Here is a 22,032-nt window from a genome sequence, read left to right as displayed (position 1 = left end):
AAAAGTGAAAGCGAAGTCGCTAGCCTGTGAGATGAGTGCAATTGAGCAGTAGTATGAACATTCTTTGGCACTGCCTTTCTTTGGGATTTCATGAAAACTGACCTTTTTCAGTCCTCTGGCCACTGCTGAGTTTTCCAAATTTGCTGGCATATTGAGTATAGCACTTTCACAGCATCATCTTTTAGGATTTGAAATAGCTCAGCTGCAATTCCATCACCTCCACTAGATTTGTTTTTAGTGATGCTTCCTAAGGCCCATTTGACTTTGCATTCCAGAATGTCTGGCTTAGGTGAGTGATCACACCATTGTGGTTATCTGAGTCGTGAATATCTTTTTTGTATAGTTCTGTGTATTCTTGCCACCTCTTCTTAATATTTTCTGCTTAGGTCCATACCATGTCTGTCTTTTATTGAGCCCATCTTTGAATGAAATGTTCCCTTGATATCTCTAATTTTCTTGAAGAGATTTCTAGTCTTTCCCATTCTGTTGTTTTCCTCCATTTCTTTGCATTGATCACTGAGGAAGGCTTTCTTATTTCTCCTTGCTATTCTTTGGAACTCTGCTTTCAGATGCTTATATCTTTCCTTTTCTCCTTTGCCTTTAGCTTCTCTTCTTTTCTCAGCTATTTGTAAGGCCTCCTCAGACAACTGTTTTGGCTTTTTGCATTTCTTTTTCTTGGGGATGGTCTTGATCCCTGCCTCCTGTACAATGTCACAAACTCCTGTCCATAGTTCGTCAAGCAATCTCTGTCAGATCTAATCCCTTGAATCTATTTGTCACTCCAGTGTATAAATGTAAGGGATTTGATTTAGGTCATACCTGAATTATCTAGTGGTTTTCCCTACTTTCTTCAATTTAAGTCTGAATTTGGCAACAAGGAGATCATGATCTGAGCCACAGTCAGCTCCTGGTCTTGCTTTTGCTGAATGTATAGTGCTTCTCCATCTTTGGCTGCAAAGAATATAATCCATCTGATTTCAGTATTGACTATCTGGTGATGTCCACGTGTAGAGTCTTCTCTTTTGTTGTTGGAAGAGGATGTCTGCTATGGCCAGTGTGTTCTCTTGCCAAAACTCTGTTAACCTTTGACCTGCTTCATTGTGTACTCCAAAGCCAAATTTGCCTGTTACTCCAGGTATCTCTTGACTTCCTACTTTTGCATTCCAGTCCCCTATAATGAAAAGGAAATTTTTGGGGGGTGTTATTTCTAGAAGGTCTTGTAGTTCTTCATAGAACCATTCAACTTCAACTTTTCAGCATTAGTGGTTGGGGCATAGACTTGGATTACTGTGATATTGAATGGTTTGCCTTGGAAACGAACAGAGATCATTCTATTGTTTTTGAGATTGCATCCAGGTACTGCATTTCAGACTCTTCTGTTGACTATGAGGGCTCCTCCATTTCTTCTAAGGGATTCCTACCCACAGTAGTAGATATAATGGTCATCTGAGTTAAACTCACCCATTTCGGTCTATTTTAGTTCACTGATTCCTAAAATGTCGATGTTCAGTCTTGCCATCTCCTGTTTGACCACATCCAATTTGCCTTGATTCATGGACCTAACATTCCAGGTTCCTATGCAATATTGCTCTTTTCAGAATCAGACTTTACTTCCATCCCCAGTCACATCCACAACTTGGTGCTGTTTTTGCGTTGGCTCCACCTCTTCATTCTTCCTGGGGTTATTTCTCCTCCAATGTCCAGTAGAATATTGGGTACCTACCGACCTGGGGAGTTTATCTTTCAGTGTCCTATCTTTTTGCCTTTTCATACTGTTCTTAGCTTGTAAGCTATATAAAAATAGGCAGTGAGCTCAATTTTTCCCATGGGTAGGAGCTTACCCACCTTTTTGAGGGAAGGATTACCTGTGAAATATAAAATGTAATTCTCATATAGTGCAGGGTGCACAGAAAACAATGTATAAATGCTCACATTTCTTTCAGACCAGATATTCTTGAAAACAACAGGGAGAAAACAATTTTGTTAACTCACAACAATAACTACTATGTATATAAACACACAGGTACACTATAATATCCCTAGAGGAGGAAATGGCAACCCACTCCAGTATGCCTGCCTGGGAAATTCCATGGATTGAGGAGCCTGGTGGGCTACAGTCCATGGGGTCGCAGAGAGTTGGACACGGCTGAGTGACTGAGCAAGCAGCACTAAAACATGCTACCGCAAGATAATGTCTTTAACTTCATCCCTAAAAGAAATTATTCTAGCTTTAGTATTAGATACTAACTATGAAGCGTATCTTGGGCAAAGTTGTATAAGCTATTGCATCTTTGTGGAAAAGAAAAATATCATGTCAAATTGGTTGCACAAAGAGTTTGTGCATGTTTATAAATTCTCATTGTTGCCCTTTCTGTTCTTTATATTTAACCACTCAGCTTAAGGATTAAATCTACAAATGCTACGAGAGTTTGTATGTATATGTCACAAGAGTTTAAAGATGGGAGAGCCAAGGCACAGGGTGGTTAAGAAAGTTTCATAAAGTCACACAGCTACCACATGCAGAACCTGAGTCAGACCCTGGCAGGTGACCCTAGATCCTGCTCTTTTCACCACTTTGCTATTTTTTAAAATCATCACACCTTTAAATTTTCATGCTAATAATAGTCTTTCTCTCCAGGGGAAATTGTTCCCTCTATAAAAACAGAGTGAGAGTTTAAAAATATTTCACCTCCTTCAGTAAACAAACTGTGATACATAAACTTTCAGGTTTTAAGTACAGTCTATAATATTCTCATCAGCCTGGGAAAATGAGTCCTAACAAAGATCTATGCAGAGTAACCACCTGGGTTCTACACACAGACCCAAGATAGCATTTTTAGATGAAGGTTTAGGAGGGTTTTTTTTTTTTTTTTGGTAAAAATGTAAGATAAAAATTCTTTCTTCGATAGAACTACTCACTTTGCCAGTTTCCATTATATTCTAGAACATATATAAAATTTCAAATTAATGCTAGTAAAATATCTCTGATGGAAATGTTTGCATCTAAATATAAAAAGCAAATGTTCATGTTGTTTTTAAGTACTAATTGTGGAATATAATGCAGGAGCTGTTATCTCCTGAAGAAGGATGGTGGTCAAAGATCTATTCCAGAATGCTGATAGAGGGGCTGGCAGGTAAGCTCCTTCGGTGATTTTAGTGATTTTCTCTCCATCAAACATAACTGGGCAACTATATCCTGAAGAAATGAGACCCTGGGGTTTCTTCTTTTCCAGTGATTATTATATTTTTTAATCTCATATTTTATCACTGCCATTGATAAGGTTTTTAAAAAGGTGTTGGAGATTAACCTTGAGTAGTAAGGATAAAATTAGACAGAAAATGCCTCTTTTTGATGAGACAGCTATTCAGTGTGCTTTCTTCATATATTTAAAATCACATCCTATATCCTCAGTTGCTTCTATGCCAAATAATAAATATCTTGAACTTATACTGTATCATGTAATTTATGAAGCATTTTTACATATTTGAACTAAGTTACAGAAAACACTGATACAAGTTTTTGCTCCTTTGTATGGATAAGGGATTTGAGAAAGATTAGGTGAGCTTGCTAGGATAATTTTATTCCTATTCTCTCATTTTTAAGAAATGGATCATTTTATTACCCACAGTCTTATAAGAGGGCATTGTAGAGAAATGAAACTATTATGAGTATTCCATAATTCTTCCTGGTAAATGGGTAAAGATATTTAACTCTGGGAGGGATATGAGAAATATTGATGTTTGTCCTCTGGCTTATCTCTCTTAATAATATTAGCCTATTGAGTTCTTACTCTAAGGTTCAGTTCAGTTCGGTTCATGCAGTGCTCAGTCGTGTCCAACTCTTTGCGACCCCATGAATTGCAGCACGCCAGGCCTCCCTGTCCATCACCATCTCCCAGAGTTCACTCAAACTCACATCCATGGAGTCAGTGATGCTCATCCTCTATCGTCCCCTTTTCCTCCTGCCCCCAATCTCTCCCAGCATCAGAGTCTTTTCCAATGAGTCAACTCTTCGCATGAGGTGGGCAAAGTATTGGAGTTTCAGCTTTAGCATCATTCCTTCCAAAGAACACCAAGGGCTGATCTCTTTTAGAATGGACTGGTTGTATCTCCTTGCAGTCCAAGGGACTCTCAAGAGTCTTCTCCAACACCACAGTTCAAAAGCATCAATTCTTTGGCGCTCAGCTTTCTTCACAGTCCAACTCTCACATCCATACATGACCACTGGAAAAACCATAGCCTTGACTAGACAGACCTTTGTTGGCAAAGTAATGTCTCTGCTTTTCAATATGCTATCTAGGTTAGTCATAACTTTCCTTCCAAGGAGTAAGTGTCTTTTAATTTCATGGCTGCAGTCACCAATTGCAGTGATTTTGGAGCCCCAAAAAATAAAGTCTGACACTGTTTCCACTGTTTCCCCATCTATTTCCCATGAGGTGGGACCAGATGCCATGATCTTCATTTTTTGAATGTTGAGCTTTAAGCCAATTTTTTCACTCCCCTCTTTCTCTTTCATCAAGAGACTTTTTAGTTCCTCTTCACTTTCTGCCATAAGGGTGGTGTCATCTGCATATCTGATGTTATTGATATTTCTCCTGGCAATCTTGATTCCAGCTTGTGCTTCTTCCAGCCCAGCGTTTCTCATGAGGTACTCTGCATATAAATTAAATAAGCAGGGTGCCAATATACAGCCTTGACATACTCCTTTTCCTATTTGGAACCAGTCTGATGTTCCATGTCCAGTTCTAACTGTTGCTTCCTGACCTGCATATAGGTTTCTCAAGAAGCAGGTCAGGTGGTCTGGTATTCCCATCTCTTTCAGAATTTTCCACAATTTATTGTGATCCACACAGTCAAAGGCTTTGGCATAGTCAATCAAGCAGAAATAGATGTTTTTCTGGAACTCTCTTGCTTTTTCGATGATCCAGCGGATGTTGGCAATTTGATCTCTGGTTCCTCTGCCTTTTCTAAAACCAGTTTGAACATCTGGAAGTTCACAGTTCACATATTGCTGAAGCCTGGCTTGGAGAATTTTGAGCATTACTTTAGTAGCGTGTGAGATGAGTGCAATTGTGCGGTAGTTTGAGCATTCTTTGGCATTGCCTTTCTTTGGATTGGAATGAAAACTGACCTTTTCCTACTCTAAGGTAGGCTTTCTAAAAAAACATTTAATTAGCACAGTTAATCATCATTAATACCCTCAGTGGTGGGTATATAATACAGATGTGGAAACAGAAGGGTAGAGGTGTTAATTTACCCCAGATGCTGCATCTAGTACACTAAGTTCTCCACATACAAACAAGTTCTGCTCTGAGAGGGCATGTATAAATCCAATTTGTTTTTACGTCCAACAAAGTTAGCCTAGATACCAAACTAACACCAGCAGCTATATAGTATTGTCCTATAATAGGTTTGTAATACTTTCACACAAATAATATGTGAAAAACAAACACACATACAAAAATACATTTTTCATATTATAGATACCCTGGAGAAGGGAATGGCTACCCATTCCAGTATTCTTTCCTAGGAAATTCCATGGGCAGAAGACCCTGGAGGGCTACAGTCCAAGGAGTTGCAAAGAATCGGACATGACTGAACTGTTACTTTTCACCTTGAAAAGTACAGTAGTACAGTACAACAGCTGGACTACAAGGGCTGGCATCACAACAGGCAAGCAGAGATACTGACTAGAGGCGGGAAGAGGAGGAGAGAGATGGTAAGGCTGAAAGATCGTCAGCAATAGGAGACAGAGGACAATGCTGCAATTTCAGTCATGCCTTATGGTGGTTCATATGTAGGGGACCAACTGTAACTTGTTAAACAGGATTCAGTGAGGCTATCTGATCCTAAAACTTGAGCTTTTTTATATCCTCCACTAATTCTTTAGAATACTACTGCTATATTCTGTATTTTCCTTAACTATATCTTTTTATGGCCCTTGTAGGGAACCAAGTTTCCTGTATCTTATATAAAAACTGAATAATTTGAAAAAATCTGAGTTGGATTTTTGGGTATTTAAAAAATTTTTTTTAATAACATTGTATGTTTTGGAGGTTAGAAAGATAAAGCTATGAAAGGGCAACTCTCAAGGTGTCTACTTTCTAGCATTTATTTTGGAATGTAGGAGGGAACTTCAGAGACACACTAGAGAAAATATTAGGTAGCTATGAGAGATAATCTTGAAAAAGTGGGTGGGTTCTCATCAATAAAATCTTAGTGAAAGTGTCCATAAATAAAGGTCAGGCTTAGGACTTCCCTGCTGGTCCAGTGGCTAAGACTCTGTGATCCCAATGGAGGGGGCTTGGGTTTGATCCTTGGTCAGGGAACTAGATCCTACATACATGCATGCATGCATGCTGAGACGCTTCAGTCATGTCCAACTCTTTACAACGCTATGGATTGTAGCCCACCGGGCTCCTCTGTTCATGGGATGCTCCAGGCAAGAATACTGGAGTGGGCTGCCATAACTTCCTCCAGGGGACCTTCCCAACCCAGGGATCGAACCTGTGTCTCTTATGTCTCCTACATTGACAGGTGGATTCTTTACTGCTAGCACCATCTGGGAAGCCCAGATCCCACGTGCTGCAATGAAGATCAAAGATCTCCCATGCTGCAACTAAGACCCAGTGCAGCCAAATTCAAAAGAGAGAGAGAGATAGAGAGAGTCAGGTTTAAGCTAAGGTTAGCCTACTACCATGGTATCTTAATATTATGGGGCCATGTGTTCCCTTAAGATTTTAACAGCAGCCCCACACTTAAAAAACGTGACGCCTGAGTGAGGCTTCTAACAACAGGGACAGTTCTGGTCAGCTTTACCCAATTTGAAATATGGCAGAGCTAGGTCTCAAGCCCAAGTCCTTTAAACATACGTTTGAAAGTAGAACATTACTGGCACTTTCATGGAGAAAGGACCAACTCCAGGCAAATCACAAGAGGCACACTTACAGATTGTCACCTCTTGGCAGCCTCACTTCTCTGGACCCCAAGCACTCAGGACCTGCAAACTTCCTTGGTGAGTAAGAGGCTTTTATTCTCCTATCCCTTCCTGAGCAAGGCAGTGCCCCCAACCACACCTCCATCCTCTGCCCTTCAAAGAACTTCCCCTTCATCTAGTTCAGCAAGTGGTACAGGACCACTGATGACTCATGCACAGTAAGGTATGAAGGACTGACAGCTGGTGTCTCTGGCTCAACAGTGTTTTAATGCAAAGGAAGAATTCTGGTGTTTACTTAGTGATAACTTCGCTGCAGAAAAGAATTCTGGATGGTGGAATTTCAGCAGTGATATATGGCTGAGAGTGAGAAATGGAGTAGAGATGAGGGAGAAATTATTTTTAGGATGAAGTCCAGCCTAGAGTTGTCAGAACTGAATTCGAGTCCAAGCTGTATGGTGTCTTTAGACTGTGTTTTTGTTGTTGTTCAGTTGCTTAGTCATATTGGATTCTTTTGTGTCTCCGTGGACTATAGCCTCCCAGGCTCCTCTGTCCATGGGATTTCCCAGGCAAAAACATTGGAGTGGGTTTGCCGTTCCCTCTTCCAGAGAATCTACCTGACCCAGGGATTGAACCCACCTCTCCTGCATTGGCAGGTGGACTCTTTACCACTGAGTCACCAGGGAAGTCATTTAGACTGTGTGTGTGTGTGTGTGTGTGTGTGTGTGTGTGTGTGTGTGTGTGTGTATGCGTGCTAAGTCACTTGAGTCCTGTCTGACTCTTTGCTACCCTGTGGACTGCAGCCCATGAAGCTTCTCTGTCCATGGGATTCTCCAGGCAAGAATACTGGAGTGGGTTGCCATGCCCTCCTCCAGGGGATTTTTCTCACCCAGGGATAGAACCTGCACCTAATGTCTGCTGAACTTGCAAGTGGGTTCTTTACCACTGTGCCACCTGGGAAGCCCTTAGACTGTGTGATTGTGTTCAAATTATTTAACTTCTCTAATTCCTAGCTTCTTTAATCTGTAAAATGGAGCTAATAATTAAATTGTGGTTATGGAAACCATGTAATTTCTTGTGTGTAGAGCACAGTGTTTGTTATATGAGAATTGCTCTATAGAAAATGATTAAGTTTTGGGATTCAGAGCTAGAATTGTGGCTGCTTTGAATGCATAAGTTCAGTTCAGTTCAGTCACTCAGTAGTGTCCGACTCTTTGCGACCCCATGAATCGCAGCACGCCAGGCCTCCCTGTCCATCAGCAACTCCCGGAGTTCACTCAAAATCACGTCCATTGAGTCGGTGATGCCATCCAGCCATCTCATCCTCTGTCGTCCCCTTCTCCTCCTGCCCCCAATCCCTCCTAGCATCAGGGTCTTTTCCAATGAGTCAACTCTTCCCATGAGGTGGCCAAAGTACTGGAGTTTCAGCTTCAGCATCAGTCCTTCCAATGAACACCCAAGACTGATCTCCTTTAGAATGGACTGGTTGGATCTCCTTGCAGTCCAAGGGACTATCCAGAGTCTTCTCCAACACTACAGTTCAAAAGCATCAATTCTTCGGCACTCAGCTTTCTTCACAGTCCAACTCTCACATCCATACATGACCACTGGAAAAACCATAGCCTTGACTAGATGGACCTTTGTTGGCAAAGTAATGTCTATGCTTTTCAATATGCTATCTAGGTTGGTCATAACTTTCCTTCCAAGGAGTAAGTGTCTTTTAATTTCATGGCTGCAGTCACCAATTGCAGTGATTTTGGAGCCCAAAAAAATAAAGTCTGACACTGTTTCCACTGTTTCCCCATCTATTTCCCATGAAGTGATGGGACCAGATGCCATGATCTTAGTTTTCTGAATGTTGAGCTTTAAGCCAACTTTTTCACTCTCCTCTTTCACTTTCAAGAGGCTTTTTAGTTCCTTTTCACTTTCTTCCATAAGAGTGGTGTAATCTGCATATCTGAGGTTATTGATATTTCTCCTGGCAATCTTGATTCCAGCTTGTGCTTCCTCCAGCCCAGTGTTTCTCATGATGTACTCTGCATATAAGTTAAATAAGCAGGGTGACAATGTACAGCCTTGACGTACTCCTTTTCCTATTTGCAACCAGTCTGTTGTCCCATGTCCAGTTCTAACTGTTGCTTCCTGACCTGCATACAGGTTTCTCAAGAGGCAGGTCAGGTGGTCTGGTATTCCCATATCTTTCAAAATTTCCCACAGTTTCTTGTGATCCACACAGTCAAAGGCTTTGGAATAGTCAATCAAGCAGAAATAGATGTTTTTATGGAACTCTCTTGCTTCTTTGATGATCCAGCAGATGTTGGCAATTTGATCTCTGGTTCCTCTGCCTTTTCTAAAACCAGCTTGAACATCTGGAAGTTCACAGTTTACATATTGCTGAAGCCTGGCTTGGAGAATTTTGAGCATTACTTTACTAGCATGTGAGATGAGTGCAATTGTGTGGTAGTTTGAGCATTCTTTGGCATTGCCTTTCTTTGGATTGGAATGAAAACTGACCTTTTCCAGTCCTGTGGCCACTTCTGAGTTTTCCAAATTTGCTGGCATATTGAGTGCTGCACTTTCACAGCATCATCTTTCAGGATTTGGAATAGCTCAACTGGGATTCCATCACCTCCACTAGCTTTGTTCGTAGTGATACTTTCTAAGGCCCACTTGACTTCACATTCCAGGATGTCTGGCTCTAGGTGAGTGATCACACCATTATGATTATTTGGGTCGTGAAGATCTTTTTTGTACAGTTCTGTGTATTCTTGCCACCTCTTCTTAATATCTTCTGCTTCTGTTAGGTCCATACCATTTCTGTCCTTTATCGAGCCCATCTATGCATGAGATGTTCCCTTGGTATCTCTAATTTTCTTGAAGAGATCTCTAGTCTTTCCCATTCTGTTGTTTCCCTCTATTTCTTTGCATTGATCACTGAGGAAGTCTTTCTTTTCTCTTCTTGCTATTCTTTGGAACTCTGTATTCAGATGCTTATATCTTTCCTTTTCTCCTTTGCTTTTTGCTTCTCTTCTTTCCACAACTATTTGTAAGGCCTCCTCAGACAGCCATTTTGCTTTTTTGCATTTCTTTTTCTTGGGGATGGTCTTGATCCCTGTGTCCTGTACAATGTCACATACCTCCATCCATATTTCATCAGGCACTCTATCAGATCTAGTCCCTTAAATCTATTTCTCACTTCCACTGTATAATCATAAGGGATTTGATTTAGGTCATACCTGAATGGTCTAGTGGTTTTCCCTACTTTCTTCAATTTCAGTCTGAATTTGGCAATAAGGAGTTCATGATTTGAGCCACAGTCAGCCTCCAGTCTTGTTTTTGCTGATTGTATAGAGCTTCCCCATCTTTGGCTGCAAAAAATATAATCACTCTGATTTCGGTGTTGACCATCTGGTGATGTCCACATGTAGAGTCTTCTCTTGTGTCGTTGGAAGAGGGTGTTTGCTATGACCAGTGTGTTCTCTTGGCAAAACTCTATTAACCTTTGCCCTGCTTCATTCCGTACTCCAAGGCCAAATTTGCCTGTTGCCCCAGGTGTTTCTTGACTTCTTACTTTTGCATTCCAGTCCCCTATAATGAAAAGGACATCTTTTTTGGGTGTTAGTTCTAAAAGGTCTTGGAGGTCTTCATAGGACCATTCAACTTCAGCTTCTTCAGTACTACTGGTTGGGGCATAGGCTTGGATTACCATGATATTGAATGGTTTGCCTTCGAAATGAACTCAGATCATTCTGTCATTTCAGAGATTGCATCCAAGTACTGCATTTCAGACTCTTTTGTTGACCATGATGGCTACTCCATTTCTTATAAGGTATTTCTGCCCACAGTAGTAGATATAATGGTCATCTGAGTTAAATCCACCCATTCCAGTCCATTTTAGATTCTTAAAATGTCGACGTTCACTCTTGCCATCTCCTGTTTGACCACTTCCAATTTGCCTTGATTCATGGACCTGACATTCCAGGTTCCTATGCAATATTGCTCTTTACAGCATCGGACCTTGCTTCAATCACCAGTCACATCCACACCTGGGTATTGTTTTTGCTTTGGCTCCATCCCTTCATTCTTTCTGGAGTTATTTCTACGCTGATCTCCAGTAGCATATTGGGCACCTACCGACCTGGGAAGATCCTCTTTCAGTATCCTATCATTTTGCCTTTTCATACTGTTCATGGGGTTCTCAAGGCAAGAATACTGAAGTGGTTTGCCATTCCCTTCTCCAGTGGACCACATTCTGTCAGACCTCTCCACTATGGCCCATCCATCTTGGGTGGCCCCCAGGGCATGGCTTAGTTTCATTGAGTTAGACAAGGCTGTGGTCTGTGTGATCAGATTGGCTAGTTTTCTGTGATTATGTTTCATTATGTGGCTGTGAGGAGATACCCCTCGTCCAAGGTAAGGAGCAGCGGTTGTGCTTTGCTGGAGCAGCCGTGAAGAGATACCCCATGTCCAAGGTAAGAGAAACCCAAGTAAGATGGTAGTTGTTGCGAGAGGGCATCAGAGGGTGGACATACTTATGCTTAAGTGCATAAGTAAACAGAGCCAAATATAAACAGATAGATAGCATGCGATGGTTAGTTAGCAAATGGTGTCTAGCCAAAAACAGCCATATCTAATTCCTCACATCTACCCGCAGATGATTTTGTTCATAAGCTTTCCTTGTGCTGTCTTATGTGGCACATTGTTCCTCGTGTATATGTGTGTGTTGGGGGAGTTGCCATGTAACGACAATCATGTAATGATGATAAGTAACTGTAACTGTTCCATGTTTTTCTGGCATGTGAATTTCAAACGTTGACTTTAACATAAGAGTTATCACCAACATTGATTTTTACCATCTATCAAGCTATGGTTTGAGATGAGAGATTCTAGTCAATAAGTGTTCTACATATTCTCTATGCCAGAGATTCTCAAAATTTACTGTGCCTTAGAAGAACTAGGAAGGTTCAGCTTAAGAATTCTGTTTCACGGGCTCCTCCCTCAGAGGACTGGATGCAGAACATTGAGGATGGAGCTTCGGCAGCTGTACTTTTAACAAGCGCTCCCAGGTGGGAGCTGACGCAAGTGGTAAGAGAGGCCTGTTTCAAGAAGTTGTTTTCTGTTACTTTTTTTCAAATCTGGAGAGAAACAACTGTTTATCTGGCCCCGAGTTTCCCATTTTTTCCCAGCCTCATTTTCCTTTCACTCTCAGTTTATGAATGCGATGGCCCAGCTTAGATTTGCATGAGATTTTGATTTGAAAGAACAACCTACCTGCCAGGCATCTCCTGAGACCACAGTCCAAACTTTGAAATACTAGAGAACCTGCATTTGAATCTCAACAGAGACACTTTTCTCCCCATTCTGAGGCTTAAAGTAGCCTTACACATACATAATTCTAAATCACTTTTCTCTCAGTAAGACGTTTTGTAACTGTAATTTTCAAAAATTTGAACTTCATTTTCCTTTCTTTTTTTTCTCTGAAATCCTTAGTAATTCTTATTCCTGAGTTAAGACAAAATGAAAGACGGGCCATGTATGCTAAAGTATATAATTAGAAGATGCTAATTAAGTATCGATACTTTAAAATGATTAAATGAAAGCACCTTATGCATACTTCCAGCCTCGGCCAAGAGTGTGGCTTCAGGCTAACTCTTGGAGTGATGGAGTTGTCTTCCCTGACCCAAAGTGCTTTTTTGCCATCAATCCTCTGAATCTTGCATTCCAGATTTCATTTCTTCCCTCAAGCTAGTATAAGAACAAAGCATCCTCCTATCCCTTAATCAAAAGCCATAATGCTGTGAGTCTTCCCTGGGCCTCCCCAGAGTGCTTTAAAGATGCCAATGGAGGCCTTGGTTCAGGGATCCATTGTGAATTGAACCATAAATACAAGCAACTCCTACAGCTCAACTCCAGAAAAATAAATGACCCAATCAAAAAATGGGCCAAAGAACTAAATAGACATTTCTCCAAAGAAGACATACAGATGGCTAACAAACACATGAAAAGATGCTCAACATCACTCATTATCAGAGAAATGCAAATCAAAACCACTATGAGGTACCATTTCACGCCAGTCAGAATGGATGCGATTCAAAAGTCTACAAGCAATAAATGCTGGAGAGGGTGTGGAGAAAAGGAAACTCTCTTACACTGTTGGTGGGAATGCAAACTAGTACAGCCACTATGGAGAACAGTGTGGAGATTCCTTAAAAAACTGGAAATAGAACTGCCTTATGATCCAGCAATCCCACTGCTGGGCATACACACTGAGGAAACCAGAAGGGAAAGAGACACGTGTACCCCAATGTTCATCGCAGCACTGTTTATAATAGCCAGGACATGGAAGCAACCTAGATGTCCATCAGCAGATGAATGGATAAGAAAGCAGTGGTACATATACACAATGGAGTATTACTCAGCCATTAAAAAGAATACATTTGAATCAGTTCTAATGAGATGGATGAAACTGGAACCTATTATACAGAGTGAAGTAAGCCAGAAAGAAAAACACCAATACAGTATACTAACGCATATATATGGAATTTAGAAAGATGGTAACAATAACCCTGTGTACGAGACAGCAAAAGAGACACCGATGTATAGATCAGTCTTATGGACTCTGTGGGAGAGGGAGAGGGTGGGGAGATTTGGGAGAATAGCATTGAAACATGTATAATATCATGTATGAAACGAGTCGCCAGTCCAGGTTCGATGCATGGTACTGGATGCTTGGGGCTGGTGCACTGGGACGACCCAGAGGGAGGGTAGGGGAGGGAGGAGGGAGGAGGGTTCAGGATGGGGAACGCGGGTATACCTGTGGCGGATTCATTTCGACATTTGGCAAAACTAATACAATATCGTAAAGTTTAAAAATAAAATAAAATTTAAAAAAAATTAAAAAAAAAATAAAAAGCAGCGATGGTGTTTTAAACTCACATTTCAGTTACTCTGGAACTAGGAACAAGTCACTTCACCTTTTTGAGCTTTGATCTCAGGAGTAGTTGTGAGACCTGATGAGATAATATTTAAAACATATACAAAATGTTTAGCACTTGCTAGACAATCAATGCATGCCAGTTATTACTATTACCTACCCCTGTAGATGCCAAACCCAGATGGTCAGCCAGCACAACTACTGTGGTAGGTAAAAGATCTGGGTTTTAAAACAGCAAGTGAGATCCGAAAATGTAACCAGTCTAGTATTTGTTCTTTAAGGACTCATATGATTTAATCCTTGAAGTATGTTTGTCCTGTGGAAAAAGCGAAAAAGGAAGAAGGAAGGTGGTTTGGAGAGCTGGCAATGTGCTGCTCGGCTGAGCTAGACTAGTAACAAAAGCCAGCATTAGAGAGGATTCTTGGAGAAGCAGCCTGTAATTAACTGAGAGGGCAATGGATGCTCTGAAATAGCCTCCAATCATAGAGCTCTCGTTATTTTCCACATTTCCTTGCTATCCTTTTCTCTTTCTTGGGTCTATGTGCACACATTGAATTACTTGGAAAATGTAACCAAAGAAGGTAAGCCCTTCTTTTATTGACAAGTCAGGAGCATCCTTACCCAGAGGAAATGCAGGGTTACTGAATTTATCCAGATAATGCTTCAGAATCCTCTGTTACTTTGTCTGGATTTGATCTGTATAGATGGAACATCTGGGGTAAAGTGACAGCTTTCTAAAAACTCCCTGTGAAATAATGTTTTAGGGCCCAGAGAACTAATTATTTAGCCATCAATCAAATGTGTCTTTCTCACTTGTATACTTTGTATTTCCAAAGGGTGGGAGTTGGCAAACTTGTTAGCTCATGTGAGTCTAGATACAGTAAATGTTTCTAGAACACATTCTTGCCTGTGTTTAGGCATGGATGATTGGGGATCATTATTTAGTCGCTCAGCCCTGTCTGACTCTTTGGGAACCCATGAACTGTAACCCTCCAGGCTCCTCTGTCCATGGGATTCTCCAGGCAAGAATACTGGCGTGGGTAGCCATTCTCTTTTCCAAGGGCTCGTCCCAACCCAGAGATTGAAGCAGGGTCTCCTACGTTGCAGGAGGATTCTTTTACCACTGAGCCATCAGGTAAGCCCTTTAGGCATGGAAATGACACATAAAGTGAAAGTCACTCAGTTGTGCTCTACTCTTTGTGACCCTATGGACTGTAGCCTGCCAGGCTCCTCTGTCCATGGAATTCTCCAGGCAAGAATCCTGGAGTGGGTAGCCATTCCCTTTTCCAGGGGATCTTCCCAATCCAGGGACATAACTGGGGTCCCCTTTGTTGCAGGCAGATTCTTTACCAGCTGAACTGCCAGTGAAGCCCTTTAGGCATGGATGTCAACCTTAAATATATTTGTACTAATCTACTTGGGCACTTGTTCAGTAAATATTTACTGAGGACCTACTTTGTATACTTCCAAATGCTGAGTGTAGTGTTATATTTCTCTGGGAGCAGGTGGGCATTTCATACAACAAACCCAAGTGTACAAGAAGGCAAGTCAACTTTCTTTATTACAGAGATATAGCAGATAGACCAAATTTTGAGAATTCTTTCCCCCTCTTGTCCCGAGTCTTCGCCGTATCATCCAGAAAGGCAGGGAGTATGTTTTGCTTCATCTATTCCTGGAAGAACTATGACACATTTCAAAGAAGTCACAGCAAACCTTCCTGGATTTTGTTTCCAAATGCTTAAACCAAGGTTAAACGAATCCAAACACTTAGATGGGTCTGACAAATAAATCGATGGGAGGTGTGAGCTGGACAGGTCTGTGATGAGCTAGAAGGCATGTGGTTTGGATAAAGTATGGTTTGGATAAATGTGGTTTGGATAAATCTCGTACTGCAGATACATTTTTTTTTAATTTTATTTTATTTTTAAACTTTACATAATTGTATTAGTTTGCCAAATATCAAAATGAATCCACCACAGGTATATATTTATGTGTTTTTCTTTAAATGAAAATTTAGCAATTGGATGCTTTCCCCCATACCTTTTATAAGTACCATACATGAGTTTACAAAGTCTGAGTGGGCCAACATTGGGTTCATTAACTAAATCTACATGGATTTTGCTGAAAGGAGCATGGAAGGCTTCCTGAAGGAGGTGGCGTTTGAATAAGGCCTTGGAAGGTGAGGAGGGTTTTGCCGTGATAGGCCCAGATGGCGGGGAGCAGAAGGAGTGGAAAAGCAGAGGCAAAAGAAATCGTCCGGAGGTTGATTGTGGGTGAAGATCAAAGCTGCTGTCAACTGAAGATTTCCTGAGTGCTTCATTTGGACTGCTTCACTTACTCTTTTCAAGTCTGTGAGCAGATGCTGAGAGTATCCCCTTCTAATGCTTAAGGCTGTTAAACCTTAGAGAGGTGAAGGTGGTGGCCTGAGGTCTCCTAGCTGGGGAGGGCAGGAGATGGGATTGGTGCTACTGTCTGACCTGGGCAGGGCGGTTCCTCACTGCTGCATTAAGCAGGACCCTTCATTGTTAGGGGTTTGGGCTGGCATTCACAATACGCACTGGATCAGAAAGAAGTTTCAGGATAGTCTGCTTAAGAAAAAAATTAATTTTATACATCAATCTTTGATGAACTTAAAGCTTTTCCCTATATAATAACTTTTTAATAATTTCCTGCCATTCCTTTCTTCTTGTTTCCTTCCTCCCTCCCTCTCTTCTTTTTTTCTTTTAAATTAAGTTATTCATCCAAGGACGGTGTTGGCCCCAGGATATATAAAGGTGGACCAAAATATGTGCAGTCTCTGCCCTCATGGGAGTTATATTCTTTGTTAGGGGGAGGCAGGGAGCTAGATATTCAAATAGTTTCTAGATTAAAATTGCAAGTGTGACTTTTACTTTTGCTGTTGTTTGGTCATTAAGTTGTATCCAACTCCTTGCGACCCCATGGACTGTAGCCCACCGGTCTCTTCTGTCCATGGGATTCTCCAAGCAAGAATACTGGAGTGGGTTGCCATTCCCTTCTCCAGGGGATCTTCCTGACCCAGGGATAGAACTTGTGTCTTCTGAATTGCAGGCAGATTTTTTATCGTCTGAGTCACCAGTGAATGGAAATTAGAGCCATTAGAGCTTAAGGTGGGGGCTTTGGTTTGAAAGGCCAGGAGAGAATTAGTAACTTTGAATGGAGTTCTGAAAGATAAATGAGAGTTAACTAGAGGAATCAGGAAGAGAGAAGTGCCTAAGCAGCATGTACAGAAGACCTGTAGTAGCAAGAAAAATGGGCTGAAAAGAAGACCTGAGTGGCTAGAGCTGAGCACACTGAAGAGGGAGATTGGGAAGGCGGGGGCCTAATCATGCAGAGTCTTGCTGTGCCTGTTAGAGCTTAATCTTTATCCCAAAGTTGAGGGCTTCTGACTTTGAAAATGAAGCATTTTAAGCAGAGGATGCACCATGATCAGATTTCATTTTAAAAATACAGCCCTAACTGCCCTGTAGAGAGTGGATCAGAAATGAGAGAAGTGGAAGGAAGTGGAAGTAGATGTAGTTGAAATTAGTTCAGCCAACCAGGTGAGAGAGGCACGGCTTAAACCAGGTGGTGGCAGAGATGAAGGGAAGTGGGTGGATTCGAGAGATGTTCAAGGCATGAAATCAACAGGACTTTTGAACTGTCTGCATATGAGTGGTGAGAAACAGGGATGGCATCAAGCAAACTGTGTTTCTGACTTGGAAAATGGATAGTTTGCCATTATTGAAAAAGGAAGACTAGGAATAATTTTGTTTGTTTTGCTTTGTTAAGGATTGGGTTGAAAGTGGCAGAGAAGAGCAGAAATTTTAAGTTAAAGCACCTTTAGGATTGTGAAGATTTTTGGTAATGGAGTTTTAGCTTTGACTTACAACTTATCCTGCCAGCACCCTGTTTCTAAATACTGGGTCAGTTCCTTTCCTGTGGGAAAAAGAGGTCATCACAGACTGACAGTCAAGGGCTGCTGCCCAGCCCTGCACTGGACATGCCCTAAAACTGAAAGTGTTAGTCCTTTGGTTGTGTGCGACTCTTTGTGAGCCCACAAACTGTAACCCGCCAGCCTCTGTCCATGGAATTCTTCAAGCAAGAATACTGAAATAGGTTGCCATACCCTCCCCCAGGGGATCTTCCCAACCCAGGGATCGAACCCGGGTCTCCTACATTACAGGCAGATTCTTCACTCTCTGAACCACTGGGGATATGCCCTACAGCCCCTCTGATTCCACCTCTCCCTCCTCAGATCCCAGAGCCAGCCCAGCTGCCAAGAGGAGACCTCAGATGGCTCAGGTGCTCCAGGCTTGAGACCTCAACTCAGACCACAATGTGTGACCCTTCACAATGCTGATTAGGGTTGTCCAACTGCTCTAACCTCACTTCAGCTCTTGGTGGTTTGGGTTCATCATCACTGGCTCCCCTCTGCTTCCATCTAGACTGCTGCCTCCTCACCACCTCCTTGCCAGTAGTTCTCAGCATGTCCTATGGAGAACTGCATAGTATATCACTGCTGCTGCTGCTGCTAAGTCGCTTCAGTTGTGTCCGACTCTGTGCGACCCCATAGACGGCAGCTCACCAGGCTCCCCCATCCCTGGGATTCTCTAGGCAAGAGAGATTAATTCCCCGCTTCCTCTGGTCCTTCCTTCTGTCATTCCTCAGAAACATACCAGGTTCTTAACAGAGGCTGCCAACCTGAAAAGTATCCACCAGATGGCACCAAAACATTGTATTCCAAGAGTTCAGGCCTCGCTACACCTTCAAGAAAACCCAGAAGTTCCACTACTGTGAGATGAGAAAGTACAGCCCCAGGTGCCAGTTCAACAGAGATTAATATTCACACTCCAACTTCCCGGAGTATTTAATTTTGGGTTTTAGAGAGACAGAGAGACAGAGAGAATCTTTCTCACATTCTTTATTTTTATTTTTCCCTCTTTAGACTCTGGAGTAAAGGCTACGATGGACATTACAAAATGAGGTTCATGAATATTTTCAGGGACCCTGTCATTTTCACTTGTGTTTGTTTCACTGTCCTTTTCTTAGTGTTAAAAGCTCTGCTTGTTACAGAACCGCATGTCAATAATAGAAATACAATCACTCCCTCTTATCTAAGTAACAATTAAGATTAATTGAAGACAAATATATGCATCCAGCATCCTAGTTAAACAGATGATTAAAAATAACCACTTTCTCTAATTTTAGTGTAATTTTTTTCAGTTTCAAAATTGAATTATCATTGGTGACAGAAAAAATAGTATGAGTGACCATTTAGATTATTAAAACAGTTAATGAAATTAATATACTGATAAATCTTTGTATTATCTTCTACCTATGGGATAGATAGTTTTATCTTTAATCAACATAATTAATAGTTATGTTGCAGATGACACAGCTTAAGAAACTTTGAGGGTTCTTTCTTATTTTTAGTAATATTTCAATGGCTTAAAAAATACCATGCCTTTATAAATTAGTACTTTGTATTGGGTGATCAATTGTCTATTGTGCAAAATTTAGTCAAATGTTCATGTGAGGAAAGTTCTGTACAGATTTGTTCTTTCAAATTTGGAGATCTGGGTACTAAGTGATTAATGACTTTGCCAGGGTGATGGGAAATGGATAAAGGAACAAAGATGTTAACATCCACTATTTTGATTCTTCTTTGGAGGAAGAAGTAATGATCTGTGTGTAAATGCACAGCATGAAATGAATTTTAAAAATGAAAGCAGGTTAAAAAATAATTTGATGTTAGCTCAGTTTTGTGCATATATTTTTATACTATTTTGCATGTATACTCTTTTGTAAAATTTGGCCAGCAACATGCACATACACACACCTGGAGTACATACATATTCCTTGTTTCTCAAAGGTGTGTATGCATGGGGGTGGTGCTGTCTTTTTACACTGCTTCTTGCTCTAGAACTTGGATGAATGTCTGGCCACTTCCCTACCCTAGGGAGTCATCTGAACGTCTACAGTTCCCAAAGTGCTTTGGGATCACTTAGGCTAAAAGATGCAATTTATTGTGAAGCTATCTTATTTTATTCCCAAGGGAATTTCATCATTTTGTATTTGTGAAAACTGTCAATGCATCTTTCTCAAAATGCAATTATCTAAAAGAAGCAAACCAACACAGAGTAGACCCCTTGTCTTCAAAGTCATTTTATTAAGAGTAAATTAGACTGGAAAAATGATAGTCTGAAATGCATTTTCAATAGATTGCTGTCAGCCTTGCTACCTGTCAAACAGAGAGGCCTGAAGTTTCATAGTGACATATGGATTAGCCCAGTCTTCCCCGCAGCGTGAAAACAAAAGACAATTGGTGATGCATGGGGCAAGCTCATCTTAAAACAGATATCAACAAAGGAATATGACAGCATGAAAAGACAGAGTGCAGTCTGCTGTCCACATTCGCAAAGAGATTCTGTCTGAATCTATAACTTCAATACACTATGAGACAGAAAAAGAGAAAATACGCATTAAGGGTAATTGTTCATCTGGTTCTTTGCTTTAGCAAATGCTGAATTTCATTCTCAGAAGGGAGGAAGAAGTGGGAACAATGGAAAAAATAGCTGCAGTTGTAGAGTCATTAAGAAGAACCATATGGAATTAGAATTATTTGATTTTTTAAAATCATCCATCTTAGAGACTTTAAATGAATGTTCAAAATCCTCATCCACTAATCAATTGAAAAAATAAAGGCTGAAGTCACAAAAGAGCCTCAAGAGCAAAAAAAAAACTCTTTTCCCAGTTAGAGCTTTAAACTAGCCTAGTGAGGTCATTTAGTTCAGGGTTTGTTTGGAAAAGAAATGCATATCAAAATTAAAGAAAACCATACAGATCTGTTTAGGTCTGGGAAAATAAGGTATGGATTTTTTTTCCCAAACAATTCATGTGAACAATTACACAGAATACTTGCCTGACCAGTAACTTTCAATTAAATAAAAACGAAAGTTCCCCTCATAACCATTTTAATCCATACGTCCTAAGGGACTCCAAACAAGTGTAATAACACGTTGCAAAAGTCAGTGAAGGAAAATGATGTATTGAACTATAGAAACTGCTGATTTTCTAAGTTTGGGATTAGATGCTAAAAAAAGCAAAGATAGTTTTATAGTCACACAGTGCCCACCAGAGACCAATGTAGAGCTCAGAAGGAAATGTTCAGGAAAGGACAATGTTGGGGTATCCTGAAGTAGTTTGCCTAAGGGTGGGGGATCAGTGATGAGTGATATTTTGTCAGAATCATCACTTGTGTGGAACAGGGCTGGCTCTGCAAATAGTAATAGGAAGCTGCCCACAGAGGGTCACTCAAAATGGGGACTGGAAGGCTCATCAGGATGCCCTGAAACACCTGTGATTAGTCATGTGTTAAGTGGTCCTGGATATTTTACAAAAATGGAGGATGGAGTAATATTTTCTAATTAATATACTAGAGAGCTTTAGGATATCCATGTCCTTCCTAGAAAAATGCAGGGTCCTGAAGGTTTGAAAAATGGAGCACATGAGTTTTGGGTATTGTCCTGGGCTGAGCCAGAGGACACACATAAAATATTACATCAAGAGGGAGGGACATATGTGTACCTATGGCTGATTCATGTTGGTATATGGCAGATATCAACACAATATTGTAAAGCAGTTACCCTTCAATTAAAAATAAATACATTAAAAAATGATACTACATCTGATGTCATGAGAATTTGGAGGGGGCTGAGGTTATTAGGAATCAGTAGAGAAGTGGGAAAGAAATTACGGACATCAGTGGAAGCATTTCCAAAATTCATAGTCTTGCTTTTAAGTGGAGTTCTTCCCAGGGAATTTAGCTTATTGATATTTGCTTTAGTACTGTAAGGTTAAACATGTGAAGGAAAATTACATAGGGAGAAAATAGGCTCCAATACTTTGGCCACCTGGTGAGAAGAGCTGACTCATTGGAAAAGACCCTGATGCCGGGAAAGATTGAAGACAGGAGGAAAATGGAACAACAGAGGATAAGATGGTAGGATGGCATCACCAACTCAATGGACATGAGTTTGAGCAAGCTCCAGGAGATGGTGAAGGACAGGGAAGCCTGGAGTGCTGCAGTTCATGGGGTCGCAAAGAGTTGGACACGACTTATTGACTGAACAACAAAAATAGACATGTTTGTTGTACATTTTGC

General features: G+C 40.9%; 1 long non-coding RNA gene across 1 annotated transcript in view; it reads left to right on the top strand.

Moving 5' to 3' along the window:
• Nucleotides 1-22,032, top strand: part of LOC132345742 (uncharacterized) — a 96,589-nt gene that overhangs the window by 42,934 nt on the left and 31,623 nt on the right. Inside the window, exon 2 of the long non-coding RNA XR_009495250.1 lies at nucleotides 3,065-3,134. This is a non-coding gene — a long non-coding RNA (uncharacterized lncRNA). The remainder of the gene's footprint in view (nucleotides 1-3,064; nucleotides 3,135-22,032) is intronic.

Source organism: Bos taurus, chromosome 1 (genome assembly GCF_002263795.3).
Source record: "Bos taurus isolate L1 Dominette 01449 registration number 42190680 breed Hereford chromosome 1, ARS-UCD2.0, whole genome shotgun sequence".
NCBI classification, from domain to species: Eukaryota; Metazoa; Chordata; class Mammalia; order Artiodactyla; family Bovidae; genus Bos; species Bos taurus.
The sequence above is the reverse complement of the archived record's forward strand: the minus strand, read 5'-3'. Positions and strand labels throughout refer to the sequence as shown.